The sequence below is a fragment of the Bos grunniens genome, chromosome 23 (assembly GCF_055505025.1).
Source record: "Bos grunniens cultivar Pamir isolate PY7600 chromosome 23, Bosgru_T2T1.0, whole genome shotgun sequence".
NCBI lineage: Eukaryota > Metazoa > Chordata > Mammalia > Artiodactyla > Bovidae > Bos > Bos grunniens.
This window is the reverse complement of record NC_141187.1, coordinates 44,800,340-44,813,583: the sequence shown is the minus strand read 5'-3', so window position 1 is coordinate 44,813,583 and position 13,244 is coordinate 44,800,340. Positions and strand designations below refer to the sequence as shown.

Genomic DNA, 13,244 nt, shown 5'->3' with positions numbered 1-13,244 from the left:
CTGCAAGGGAGGACAAACAGCACATCAGGACGCTGGCGCCGAGCGGCAGACAGGGGACGCTGTGGCCTCTACCCCCACCCCCCCGCCCCACCGCCAACCCCCCCTTCCCCCCCAACCCACCCCACCCCCCGCCCACCCCCCTCTTCCCCCCACCCCGCCCACCACCCTCTTCCCCCCCCTCCCCCCCCTTCCCCCCCCCCTCCCCCCCCTTCCCCCCCCCTTCCCCCCCCCTCCCCCGCCCCCGCCGCCCCGTCCCTGGTCATGAACCAGGAAGCCAATGGGACTACTCTTTTTTTTTTTTTGGTAGTTGCTATTGTGTGTGCACACTTAGTTGCCCAGTCGTGTCTGGCTCTTTGCGACCCTATGGACTGTAGCCCGCCAGGCTCCTCTGTCCATGGAATTCTCCAGGCAAATATACTGGAGTGGGTTGCCATCCTCTCCTCCAGGGGAATCTTCCTGACCCAGGGATCGGGCCCAGGTCTCCCGCATTGCAGGCGTATTCTTTACCCTCTGGGCCACCAGGGAAGCCCAAGAATACTGGAGTGGGTAGCCTATCCCTTCTCCAGGGGATCTTCCCCACCCAGGAATCCAACTGGGGTCTCCTACATTGCAGGCAGATTCTTTACCAGCTGAGCTACTATTATCCTTTTTAAAAATTTATCTTTTAAAATTTTTATTATTTTTAATTGGCGGAGAATTGCTTTACAGCAGTTGTGTTGGTTTCTGCCAAATATCAACATGAATCAGCCATAGGTATACATATGTCCCCTCCCTCTTGAACCTCCCTCCCACCTCCCACCCCATCCCACCCGCCTAGGTTGACAGAGAGCACTGGGGTTGACCTCCCTGTATGACTAACTACTCTTATTACAATTTTAAAAAATCTTATTACACCTTTTATTTATACAAAAATAAGGGGAAAGTTCATAGCAATACAGGCATACCTCAAGAAACAAGAAAAAAGTCAAATAAATAACCTAACCCTACACCTAAAGCAACTAGAAAAGGAAGAAATGAAGAACCCCAGGGTTAGTAGAAGGAAAGAAATCTTAAAAATTAGGGCAGAAATAAATGCAAAAGAAACAAGAGACCATAGCAAAAATCAACAAAGCCAAAAGCTGGTTCTTTGAAAGGATAAATAAAACTGACAAACCATTAGCCAGACTCATCAAGAAACAAAGGGAGAAAAATCAAATCAATAAAATTAGAAATGAAAATGGAGAGATCACAACAGACAACACAGAAATACAAAGGATCATAAGAGACTACTATCAACAATTATATGCCAATAAAATGGACAACGTGGAAGAAATGGACAAATTCTTAGAAAAGTACAACTTTCCAAAACTGGACCAGGAAGAAATAGAAAATCTTAACAGACCTATCACAAGCACGGAAATTGAAACTGTAATCAAAAATCTTCCAGTAAACAAAAGCCCAGGTCCAGACGGCTTCACAGCTGAATTCTACCAAAAATTTAGAGAAGAGCTAACACCTATCCTGCTCAAACTCTTCCAGAAAATTGCAGAGGAAGGTAAACTTCCAAACTCATTCTATGAGGCCACCATCACCCTAATACCAAAACCTGACAAAGATCCCACAAAAAAAGAAAACTACAGGCCAATATCACTGATGAACATAGATGCAAAAATCCTTAACAAAATTCTAGCAATCAGAATCCAACAACACATTAAAAAGATCATACACCATGACCAAGTGGGCTTTATCCCAGGGATGCAAGGATTCTTCAATATCCGCAAATCAGTCAATGTAATACACCACATTAACAAATTGAAAAATAAAAACCATATGATCATCTCAATAGATGCAGAGAAAGCCTTTGACAAAATTCAACATCCATTTATGATAAGAACTCTCCAGAAAGCAGGAATAGAAGGAACATACCTCAACATAATAAAGGCTATATATGACAAACCCACAGCAAACATTATCCTCAATGGTGAAAAATTGAAAGCATTTCCTCTAAAGTCAGGAACAAGACAAGGGTGCCCACTTTCACCATTACTATTCAACATAGTTTTGGAAGTTTTGGCCACAGCAATCAGAGCAGAAGAAGAAATAAAGGGAATCCAAATTGGAAAAGAAGAAGTAAAACTCTCACTATTTGCAGATGACATGATCCTCTACATAGAAAACCCTAAAGTCTCCACCAGAAAATTACTAGAACTAATCAATGATTATAGTAAAGTTGCAGGATATATATTTCAGCATTACTTTAAATGTTCAAGTCGAATTACTTTAGTATTAAACTATCACAACAGACTGGTTCCAAATAGGAAAAGGAGTACGTCAAGGCTGTATATTGTCACCCTGTTTATTTAACTTATACGCAGAGTACATCATGAGAAATGCTGGACTGGAAGAAACATAAGCTGGAGTCAAGATTGCCAGGAGAAATATCAATGACCTCGGATATGCAGATGACACCACCGTTATGGCAGAAAGTGAAGAGGAACTCAAAAGCCTCTTGATGAAAGTGAAAGCGGAGAGTGAAAAAGTTGGCTTAAAGCTCAACATTCAGAAAACGAAGATCATGGCATGCGGTCCCATCACTTCATGGGAAATAGATGGGGAAACAGTGGAAACAGTGTCAGACTTTATTTTTCTGGGCTCCAAAATCACTGCAGATGGTGACTGCAGCCATGAAATTAAAAGACACTTACTCCTTGGTAGGAAAGTTATGACCAACCTAGATAGCATATTCAAAAGCCAGAGACATTATTTTGCCAACAAAGGTCTGTCTAATCAAGGCTATGGTTTTTCCTGTGGTCATGTATGGATGTGAGAGTTGGACTGTGAAGAAGGCTGAGTGCCGAAGAATTGATGCTTTTGAACTGTGGTGTTGGAGAAGACTCTTGAGAGTCCCTTGGACTGCAAGGAGATCCAACCAGTCCATTCTGAAGGAGATCAGCCCTGGGATTTCTTTGGAAGGAATGATGCTAAAGCTGAGACTCCAGTACTTGGCCACCTCATGTGAAGAGTTGGCTCATTGGAAAAGACTCTGATGCTGGGAGGGATTGGGGGCAAGAGGAGAAGGGGATGACAGAGGATGAGATGGCTGGGTGGCATCACCGACTCGATGGACATGAGTCTGAGTGAACTCCGGGAGTTGGTGATGGACAGGGAGGCCTGGCGTGCTGCGATTCATGGGGTCGCAAAGAGTCGGACATGACTAAGCAACTGAACTGATCTGATCACAGTGATTTAAATATTAAGATTTATTTTCATACATTTAACTAGCCTATATTTTACAAATATTTTTAAATGTTTGCCAATATCAGGTGTTTTACTTAATATTTTATTTATATTAATCTGTAACATTTCATATATAGTTTTATTTGTAAAATTAAAATATTAAATATAAAATGTTCTATTAAAGTACACAATATAGGTTTTACATATCAAATATACTTTGTCAAAAGTTATCTTACATGTGAAATGTTTTACATATTTTTATTTGTAAAATATAATTTTTATTAAAAATATGTGTAGCAAAGAGAATAGTATTTTTATCTGGACAGAACTGGAATAAAGATGAAATCATGGCCAATGTAAGTCTGATAAAGTATGAGGAAGAATTTCTTAATTGCATACTTCAAAAGTCTAAGTTTTTACCTATCTCCCCTACAACCACCAACAAAGGATTATGTTTTGTGTGTTTTCTTGTTTATTTTGCATTATGGGTTAGGGCTGGCAGCAGTCACAGATGTGTTTGTTTAGTTTTCCAGTTCCTTATGGGGAGAGCGGATATTCCTTATATCTGAGACATGGGCGGTGACTCAGCCCTGGAGACTGGGGGTATTGGCACCTCTGGCAATGGAGTTGAGACCAAGTAAGAATTATGCTTATAGTGATTTAGCGTGTCTGCACCATGACTATACTGGGTACGTAAGTTCCAGGGAGATGGATGCACTTTAGGAAACTAAGCTGTTCTGGGGCAAGAGAAGACCAAGGATCAAAGGCTAGGAGAGTGAAAGGAGAAGAGGATTTACTCCAAGATAAAGTCAAGGGTCAGGGAAGAAAAACTCAGCTGAACCTGGAGAAACAGTCATGTGGGACTCAAAAAAATAAAGTAATAATTTAATAATTTAAAAAATCATACAGATTTGTTAGCAAGCCAGATTGGGGAGCTTGAGACAAGGCACCTTGCCTTCTACGAGGTCTCTGCTATGCTGTCATGTCCCGCACATCGACCCCCACTGTGGAGCACTCCAGCCACAGACGGGGACAGGCCACAGGGGAGATGGTGCCATGAGACCCGGCTGTCTCGACCACGGGAACCTGACTTGACAAAATCCACGGACACTGCCCCCCAGCTGAGGTAAGAGGGTCCCGTGGAAGACCTACGACTGTGAGTGTCTGTCCGGTGGAAATGCCTGGGCAAGGCTATCGGCATGTGGGACTCTCATTTTCCCACTGGAAGAGCAAGCGGAGCAATGGAGGTGCCCGGCACAGATGGGAGAAAATAAATACAATCGGTGGCTGTGAGTCTCCTAGTGTACATCAAATTCTGGCCCCGAGTGAAAGGCGTGGAGCCCACACACCAGCCCCATCTCCTGGCCTCCTCTACGTTGGCAGAGTTGGACTGGCTGTCCTGATGCCTGTGAATGAGCAGCAAGAAGCTTCTTGAAGTCTGAGCAACCAGGTGAAGACTGAGGCTCCAGCAGAGGGATAAGGAAAGCCTGGGTTGTCCTGTGCACTTGTGTGACATCGCGTTCTGATAATATGATCCTATCGGCACTGGGCTCCTGCTGGCAGGAGCAGCTTTCTATGTAAACAGATTAGCAGGCCACACAGGTACAGGTGACAAAATGTTGCCCAAATCTGCCTCACACCAGCTGGGCACAGGCTGTGGCTGCTCCCATACCCTACCTCATGGTCTGCAAAACCATCCCTGATGGCCATCTTCTCAGCTACCGGTCATATTAATGACACATGAAAAAAGAAGTTGACCTGACTTTTCTACTATAAGAATGATAAGATAAAATAGTAAAAGAAAACATAAATTGAGAAAAATAATCCACTCCCCTCCACATACCCAAAGCAATCAACTCACGGGTAATTCTTTGAAGCTCTGTAGATGAAAAGACACTGATGAAAGCTATTGACTCCCTTTCCAGAAAAATGCATGCGTGGGTCTCCCAAGATTCTGAGACACAGGCATCTCTTCCTTTGCCTGTTTAACTATATTGTGATCCCACAAGAGACAGCAGCTTCCTCAAGGAACAAGGTTGGGCATTCTAATTTCTTAGGTCTCCACGATGCCCACAGCACGTTAGCGGCATGCACGTGTGTGCCGGAAACCAGTGAGTATTGCTGCCTGGCCCCATGTCTCTGCCTACCGTCCTTTTCAATGTCCACACTTTACAGATGGGTCTTGGCAACGTCTTGGCACACAATACTGTATCTTCAAAAATCAGAAGAGACTTCTAGGAATCTGTCATAAAGAAATATTCTAAAATGCGATCACAGCTTCTTGCCCAAAGATGACTCTCACTGCATTATTTATTAAAGTGAAAAGCTAACAACAATGCAAGTGCCCAACGATAGGAGAATGTGTAAGTAGGCTGTAATACAGCCACATAATGGAAGATTGTGCAACCACTGAAAGCGATGCTCATAAAGACTTTTTAGTGACAAGCAAGATGATTATGAGGTCATGTTAAGTGAAAGGGCTCTATTCATACACATACTATGATCTCAACTCTCTCTTAAAAGGACAAAAAAAAAGAGAATACATCAAAATGTTTACGGTGGTTAATTAATTAACACAATCAAGACTGATCTTTATTTTCTTCACTACCATTTTCTAAGTTTGTATTTTTATGGTCAGAGAAACATTGGGTTTTTTTAGGGCCAAAGGAGTCATAAAGACTTCATGTGATGGCAGAAGGGCCCTTCAAAGCCAAGGTCCCAGAGCTCTCGGACCTGCCCCCGTTGTGCCCAGAGAGCTGGGAGAAGCCCCACCGACGCTGAACTCGTGATGCTGCTGAGGCTCAGGCTCTGTTGCCAGGTCTTCCCGCCCATTTTCCCAAGACTTCATGATCCTGGTGATGGCTATGTACTCTCTCAATAAGATCAATTCACAAAACTGTACCCACGTGCCTAGCTCATGGATGGCCCCCTAGGGTTCTGCAGGATAGGTATCTCCATCGTAAGTTATAACTCCTGTGCTGTGCTTAGTCGCTTAGTTGTGTCTGACTCTGTGACCCCATGGACTGTAGCTCACCAGGCTCTTTTGCCCATGGGATTCTCCAGGCAAGAATATTGGAGTGGGTTGCCACGCTCTCCTCCAGGGGATCTTTCCGACCCAGGGACTGAACCCTGATCTCCTGCATTGCAGGTGGATTCTTTACCATCTGAGCCACCAGGGAAGCCCAGGAATACTGGAGTGGGTAGCCTAGTCCCTTCTCCAGGGAATCATCCTGACCCAGGGATTGAACCTGCATTGCAGGCAGATTCTTTACCAGCCAAGCTACCCAGGAAGCCCTGTGGAAACCCTTATAACATACTGGGCTCTTTTTATTGGACTACAGTTGCTTTACAGTGTTGTGTTAGTTTCTATTATACAAAGGGCATCAGCTATATGTATACGTATATCCGCTCTTTTCTGGATTAATGTATTGTTTAAAAACATAAGATATTGCTTCTAACTTAAAGGGAACCCCTAACTCAGAGCTAGCAGACCCCTCACATATCTATAAAGCACAGTTTATTTTTTCTCTTTTACACAATCTTTCCTCAACTCTACTTCTTGGTGGGGCTTTTTAAAAGTCCACTCTGGGACCCACCCCCCACAAAGTCCTTAGGTTTTCTTGGCCTTCTTTTCTTCCCCATCAAAGTCTGCCCTTCCAAAATGCCCAGAACCTGAAACTCCCATGTCCTTAGCAGTTTAACAAGAATCGAGGACACAGGCTGAAAGAATACCATTCTAACCGTGGACTTGCAGTCATCATACGCTCTGTGTGTTTGTGTAGTGTGTGTGTGCATCCATGTGGCGCAGAGCATTCCTCTTACCCCCAGAATCATGAGCCATGTGAAGGGAGCCTGCGTTATCTATGCAGAGGGGTGGCACAGCCCATAGTCTGGTGTGTCAGATGCCACTGACTGTGTGTAGGGATTTTTCCCAAAGAAAGCAGACAAGTCCCTGCCCTCCAAATCACCCTTGTCAGCCTGGGCTCCGGGTCTGGTTCTCCAGAAATACCGTAGGTCCCTGGTGCCTTCCTGATTTTCATGACTTAGCACCTCGCCTTTCTTGCCACTCCCAGAGAAAGTGCTGGGGTGGGCTCTTGAGAGAAAAGCCTTCCCCATTTCGTGTTAGAAAGGAAATAATAAGTAGAGGCACCTCCCTAAGCCCAAGGCTCTGACCTTCCTTTGCTGTGAAAGTAAGTAGATTTTCCCAGGGAGACAGGAACTGAGGAGGTCAGGGAGAGGCAGAGGGCTGCCTGCCCTCAAAGGCTGCCCACCGCCAAGGCAGCCATGGCTGACTCCTAAAGGGAAAATCACCCGCCTGGTCTCCGCTTTGTAAACCTCAATAGGACAGCCTATGCTCTGGCACTCCTGGGCACACAGCTTTACCAGAAGGACAGCAGGGCTGGCCCCATAGCCCTGCATCCACATGTCTCTCAGAGCACCACACACACACACACACACACACACAGACACACACATTTCCTTTAGGTTTGGGGTTCCTATTGTCTTGTGGTGAGATGTGTCCTTCTAAAGCAAAACATCCAAAACTTTAGGGCCTCAAACAATCTTAGACAAAATCATGCAGCAGACAGAGGCCCCAGGGGTGGGGAGAGGGAATGAAGACTCAATGTTTACTGGAGACAGAGTTTCAGTTTAGAAAGTGGAAAATTTGAGAGAGAATAAAGAGGAGAGTTGCGCAATAATGTGAATGTACTTAGCGCCACTGAACTGTACAGTTAAATATGGTTAAAATAACATGTTTTATATTGAGCTTTACCACAACAAAAACAAACATTAAAAAAAAAAATCACGCAGCAGAGAATCAAACAAAGGGACTCGAAACACATGGACCTGATTCCACTCCGAATAAACAGGCGATGTGAAATAGACCGGGGACAATCCCAAGTGCCCAAGGAAAACCACTGTGTACTTGGCCAAACCCCAGACATTTGCCAAGCAGCAGAAGAGTTTCAACCCTGAATACTCACTGGAAGGACTGATGCTGAAGCTGAAGCTCAATACTTTGGCCACCTGATGTGATAAGCCAACTCACTGAAAAAGACCCTGATGCTGGGAAAGAGTGAGGGCAGGAGGAGAAGGGGGTCACAGAGGATGAGATGGTTGGATGGCATCACTGACTCGATGGACGTGAGTTTGAACAAGCTCCAGGAGATGGTGAAGGACAGGGAAGCCTGGCGGGTTGCAGTCCATGAGGTCGCAGAGAGTCGGACATGACTGAACAACAACATTTGTGCTCAAAGTGATGTAAAGGAACAGCGGGAGCTTTCTTGACACTCATGACGATGGCAGTCGGTGGTCACCCTGTTGTTCCCTCCAGCAATACCAGGGTCCTATGCTCAGCCCGCTCCACATGGGGCCCTGTGATGACACCAAAAGCAGCTGTCTAAGAACCTTGCTGTATTTGTTAGGGGGTACAACGTGACTCTGGTGGGTGGCAGAAAACACACAGCAACCGGCCCGGATGTTGTGGGAAAGTCTTCCTAACCCACCTCCACGAAAACCATCTGCCCCTTTCCATGAGGACAAAGATCTTAAGTTGGGTCTTTTGGAAGCCTTCGGATTGGAACCAACTTACTTTATCAAGTTCAAGGTCCCCTGTCAGCAAATAAAGTAAGAGCTCCCAGTGCTTAAAGTGGTGAGATTAATGCCTTCTCACCCAAGTCACGGAGCTAAAGCTGGGGAGAAAATGAGATGATGGTAAATTTCTGGAAGGTGAAGGTACCATGTGCAAGGCAGTGCGCCTGCTCTGTGTTAGGAGCCTTTACATGAAATCATTGCGGGAGTTTTACCACCATCCTGAAGTCCTTCGTGGGGAGACGGAGAGTTTTTCTGCTGAGAGTGTGCTGCATGCGTGTGTGCTAAGTCGCTTCAGTCGTGCCAACTCTTTGCAACCCTATGGACTGTAACTGGCCAGTCTCCCCTATCCATGGGATTCTCCAGACAAGAATACTGGAGTGGGTTGCCATGCCCTCCTCCAAGGAATCTTCCAGAATCAGGGACCAAACCCGAGTCTCCTGCGTCTCCTGCCTTGCATGGAATCCAAAAGTGGATTCTTTACCACTAGTGCTGCCTGGGAAGCCCCCAGGTGTGCTGTGTAACTGATCCTAAACATCCATGCCCTGGGAAGACTCAGTGCCACAGGGAAGGAGTTTCCAACCAAAGGACCCTAAAGTAGAATTCAGGCAGCTGCGCCATCACACCCTCCAAGCCCAGGGTCTCCACACTATGGCTGTGAACCCACCTGTCTCTCTTTCCAGAGACCAGAGTTTTTATGGGAGCTGATACTCCATCCCAGGGACCCTGCCCCCAGGAGTGGGGTAAGGGGTTCCCCATTGACACTTCTGGGGAAAGACACATGCTTTCTTCTGTCCACAGAGCAGCTGTGCTCTCCTGCCCTGGATCAGGTAGGTTATCCCTGGATCCCCAGAGAATCGCTGCCACCCGGCCACTTAGAGCCCTTCTTTAGCACAGTCAGCCTGGAACTTGAAAACATCCCTCGCTCCCAGCACATTTCCAATCACACACTCCCTTATCTTCGATGATCTTTGAGGCCAGTGCTCCGTTTCCACGGGTTCTTCCTGGTGATTCCACTTCTGTTGACAGCCCCTAATCTTCTGAAAGACAGAGTGGATGCTGGTCCTACAGGCTGGCAGAGCCCCCACGAGAAGTCCCATAGGATATGGCTTCCTAGTTCTCTCTCCCCTTCACACAAGATAAGAGAGGGCTTTCCCTGCATTTCCAATGGGGAACTCATTCTCTTCATTTACATTCCTTTCCTTCAATATTTCTGTGTTAGGCACACACAAAAAAAGAGTAAAAAAGATGAAAAGGAGCTCACAGTTTAGAAGAAGAAACCAACCAGGAAATGAGTGATTATGGGATCTAATAGATTATAGGGTCTAATAGAGGGATGAACAATGAGAGCAGAAGTAGGGGCTACCCAACTGACTTGGATATGATACAAAACTCTGCTGGAGAGGGGACATTTGGGCAGGGTTCTGAAGCATAGGTAAGAGTTCACCTGTTTGTTCAGCAGCTTCAGGTCTCATTTAGAAAATGGTCTAAAACAAGAGTGTTTTTTAAAAAAATTCTTTTGAGATGCAATTTGAATTAAACAAGATTTTCACTGTTTAAAAAAATATAAAATGTTTAACCTGGGTCTGAGAAACCACAAAAATTAGACTACTTACAAAAAATTGTGTGTATCCTGATGTTAAATTTTCTGAATAAGAGGGTCAGTGGAGTCTTAAAAGGGTCTCTAATTCAAAGGAAATCAAGCAGAGCTAACGTTTATAGTGAAGAAAAAAGTTTTTAAAGACCAAGATAAATCTCTGGCTTCAACCGAACTAGGTATCTGAACAGACAGGGCTACTTGAAATCCTACGTTCCTTGTACCCAGAGACATGGGCCTTTGGTCAGGTTCACCCTCTGACTGTGACACTCCACTTAGTCCAGCTCAGTCCCTTCCTTCCTTCCTTATTCCCATCCTACGGCCATATCTCTACCCCCCTCACCCCACACACACGTTTTCTTTCCGCTGAGAATGCACATCAGCTGAAATGACCTATCTAAACCCCACTCTGCCCTCTGGGCCTTCCTCCGTATAAATTGGGAGCAGAACCCCCTTGGAGAGGTTAAATCCTTCATCTTCAATCCCCATGACAGTTCCTGACAAACGACTTCCTAACTCACAGCCCAATTCTGATGCATTCTCAATACTCCCAACAGAATTTAAAATAGCAACCACCACCATTCACGGAACACTGGCTCTGTGCCAGAAGAGGCTACGTATTTTACACACCCTTCCTTTTTTTTTTTCATGGACACAACCCCACAAGGCAGAAACGCACATTGTCCCCACCTCACAGATGCGAAAACCGAGCCTCTGCAAGGGGAAGCTACCTGCCCGCGGCACCGCAACTCAATGGTGAGGACAGCTGGGATCTGATCCCCAGACACGTGCTCCCATTCTGGCTGGCCCAGTGTGCCTGTCACAGAGGGGCAATGCCCAGGGCACCACAGAGGGAGCTCCCAGGAGGTAGTGCAACTGGCTGTGGTGAGCACCAGAAACTGGGAAACAGTGGTGGGGGTGCCAGGGGTGCCCAATGCCCAGCTGGGTGACAATTCAAAGTCTCCCATAGCAACTTCTAATTTCAAACCTGAGATGGAAATGGGTCAGGGTGATGCGTCTTCAGCTCCTTTTGTCAAGGATGCTGTCAGTGGGCTCTGAAAGAGTGGGGGGAAGCCAAGGAAAGGAGGTCAGTGTGGGTTAATATGGATGGGACTTGATACTGAACTGAATTAGATGTTCAAGTGCTGTTCTGTACAAAACCTTCCCTTGCAGACCAGCCCACATTCCACCAACCTCTTATGGACTTTCCCCCAGTACTCTGGCTTGTCGTCAGTCTTCCTCTTGCACAGGAACCCGTCAGGGGTTAGATTTTCTCAGATGGTTTCACATACAATGGTATATTCTAATTATAGCTCCTATAATACCCACAACAGGGAGAGCGCTCCTGACACACTTCTAATTGGGGGTTTCCTTATTGGTTCCTGGTAGCTCAGCTGGTGAAGAATCCGCCTGCAATGCAGAAGACCCCTGTTTGATCCCTGAGTCAGGAAGATCCACTGGAGAAGGGACTAGGCTACCCACTCCAGTATTCTTGGGCTTCCCTGGTGGCTCACATGGTTAAGAATCCGCCTGCAGTGTGGGAGATGTGGGTTTGATCCCTGGGTTGGGAAGATCCCCTGGAGAAGGGAATGGCTATCTGCTCCAGTATTCTGGCCTGGAGAATTCCATGGACTGTATAGTCCATGGAGTCACAAAGAGTCAGACACAATCAGTTCAGCCTCAGTCAGGACTGAGCATGAACATGTACACCAATACTATGGCTAATACAGGTTGAGGAGATAATCTTGGGAAGTTTCTAGCCAGCTCCTTCTAGCTCCTTCCAGCCTGGACATCCCCAGGAGAGAAAAGAAAAGCTCACCACTTCTAGCCCAAGGGGACCAAGAGGAGAGGTTTAGAAACAGCAGGTAGATAGGTGGGAGCCAGAGACCTTCTAGGCTAGAGGCAAGTTTCCCAACCTCCCTGCCTAGAGGTGGCACATGCAGACACCCAAGTGAGGGGGGCAGGGAGGTGGTAAGAGGGTCCCTGGGGGGACAGAGGTCTGGGGCTGGGTGCAGTGGCTGCAATGGTCAGGACTTGGGGACAAAGGGAAACGGCCAGGACCGTGGGTCCTGCTGTGTTGGTCCTAAAGAGCCAAATGACACGTACCGCACGTCAGTGGTTATTACCCTGGGGCGTGGCCTGTACCACCACCACCACCACACACGTGGACAAGCCAGGAGTCAGAGGCACCATCTGGATCCAGGGAACAGCCAGTTACCTAAGCCTCACTTTCACCATAGAAGCAGTCACATTCTGCAGTTAGTGGCGGGCAAAGGGCAGAGTGCTGAACTCCTGGGCCACCAGACTCGTGTAAAGAGACCAAGGTACTTAAAAGAAAATATAAGTGATCAGGTTGGGTGAGATGACCAGATTCACTATCATTCTACTTCCTACCTTCGTCCCTAAAGATGGGGCTTAGAATGGCGATCTGGATAGCTGCAGAGAAATAAAGAAATCTGTACTTCCTCCTAATTATAGCGGGAGTTCTCTCCACACACCCAAAAGCGTGGGACATACCTGTTAGCTCCCAAAGCCACCTCCCCCGGAGTCCCCGACAAAACCTGAGTCCCTAATTGTCGACAGCAAGTCAACACTACAGAGAAATACTGTCCTCACTGTATATGTAATATGAATGGAAGACAAGACTTTAAACTAGGCAACTTCTCAAAGAAAAAAAAGTAGCAAACACTTTCCATCTAAGAGGAGTTATGCTTTAGTGAAGGGATCATAGGTATATTCACCCAGCAGATTTTTTTTACTTTAAAAAAACAGTATACTTCACACTATTTTAAAGATAGAAAGATCCAGAAACACTGGATTTCTTCCCCCAGAGTCTCCT

At 46.1% G+C, this 13,244-nt stretch overlaps 1 protein-coding gene across 4 annotated transcripts in view; it reads right to left on the bottom strand.

The window, feature by feature from the left end:
- The window catches only part of GFOD1 (Gfo/Idh/MocA-like oxidoreductase domain containing 1), a 105,065-nt gene that overhangs the window by 7,569 nt on the left and 84,252 nt on the right, over positions 1-13,244 (bottom strand). The window contains exon 1 of one of the 4 annotated variants that reach the window (XM_086370809.1): positions 11,394-11,433. The exons of 2 other annotated variants lie outside the window; for them this stretch is intronic. The gene's annotated coding sequence lies outside the window, so the exon portion shown is untranslated. Of the gene's footprint in view, positions 1-8,201; positions 8,520-11,393; positions 11,434-13,244 lie in introns of those variants that run through there. One more of the 4 variants, XM_086370810.1, reaches the window with a different exon arrangement.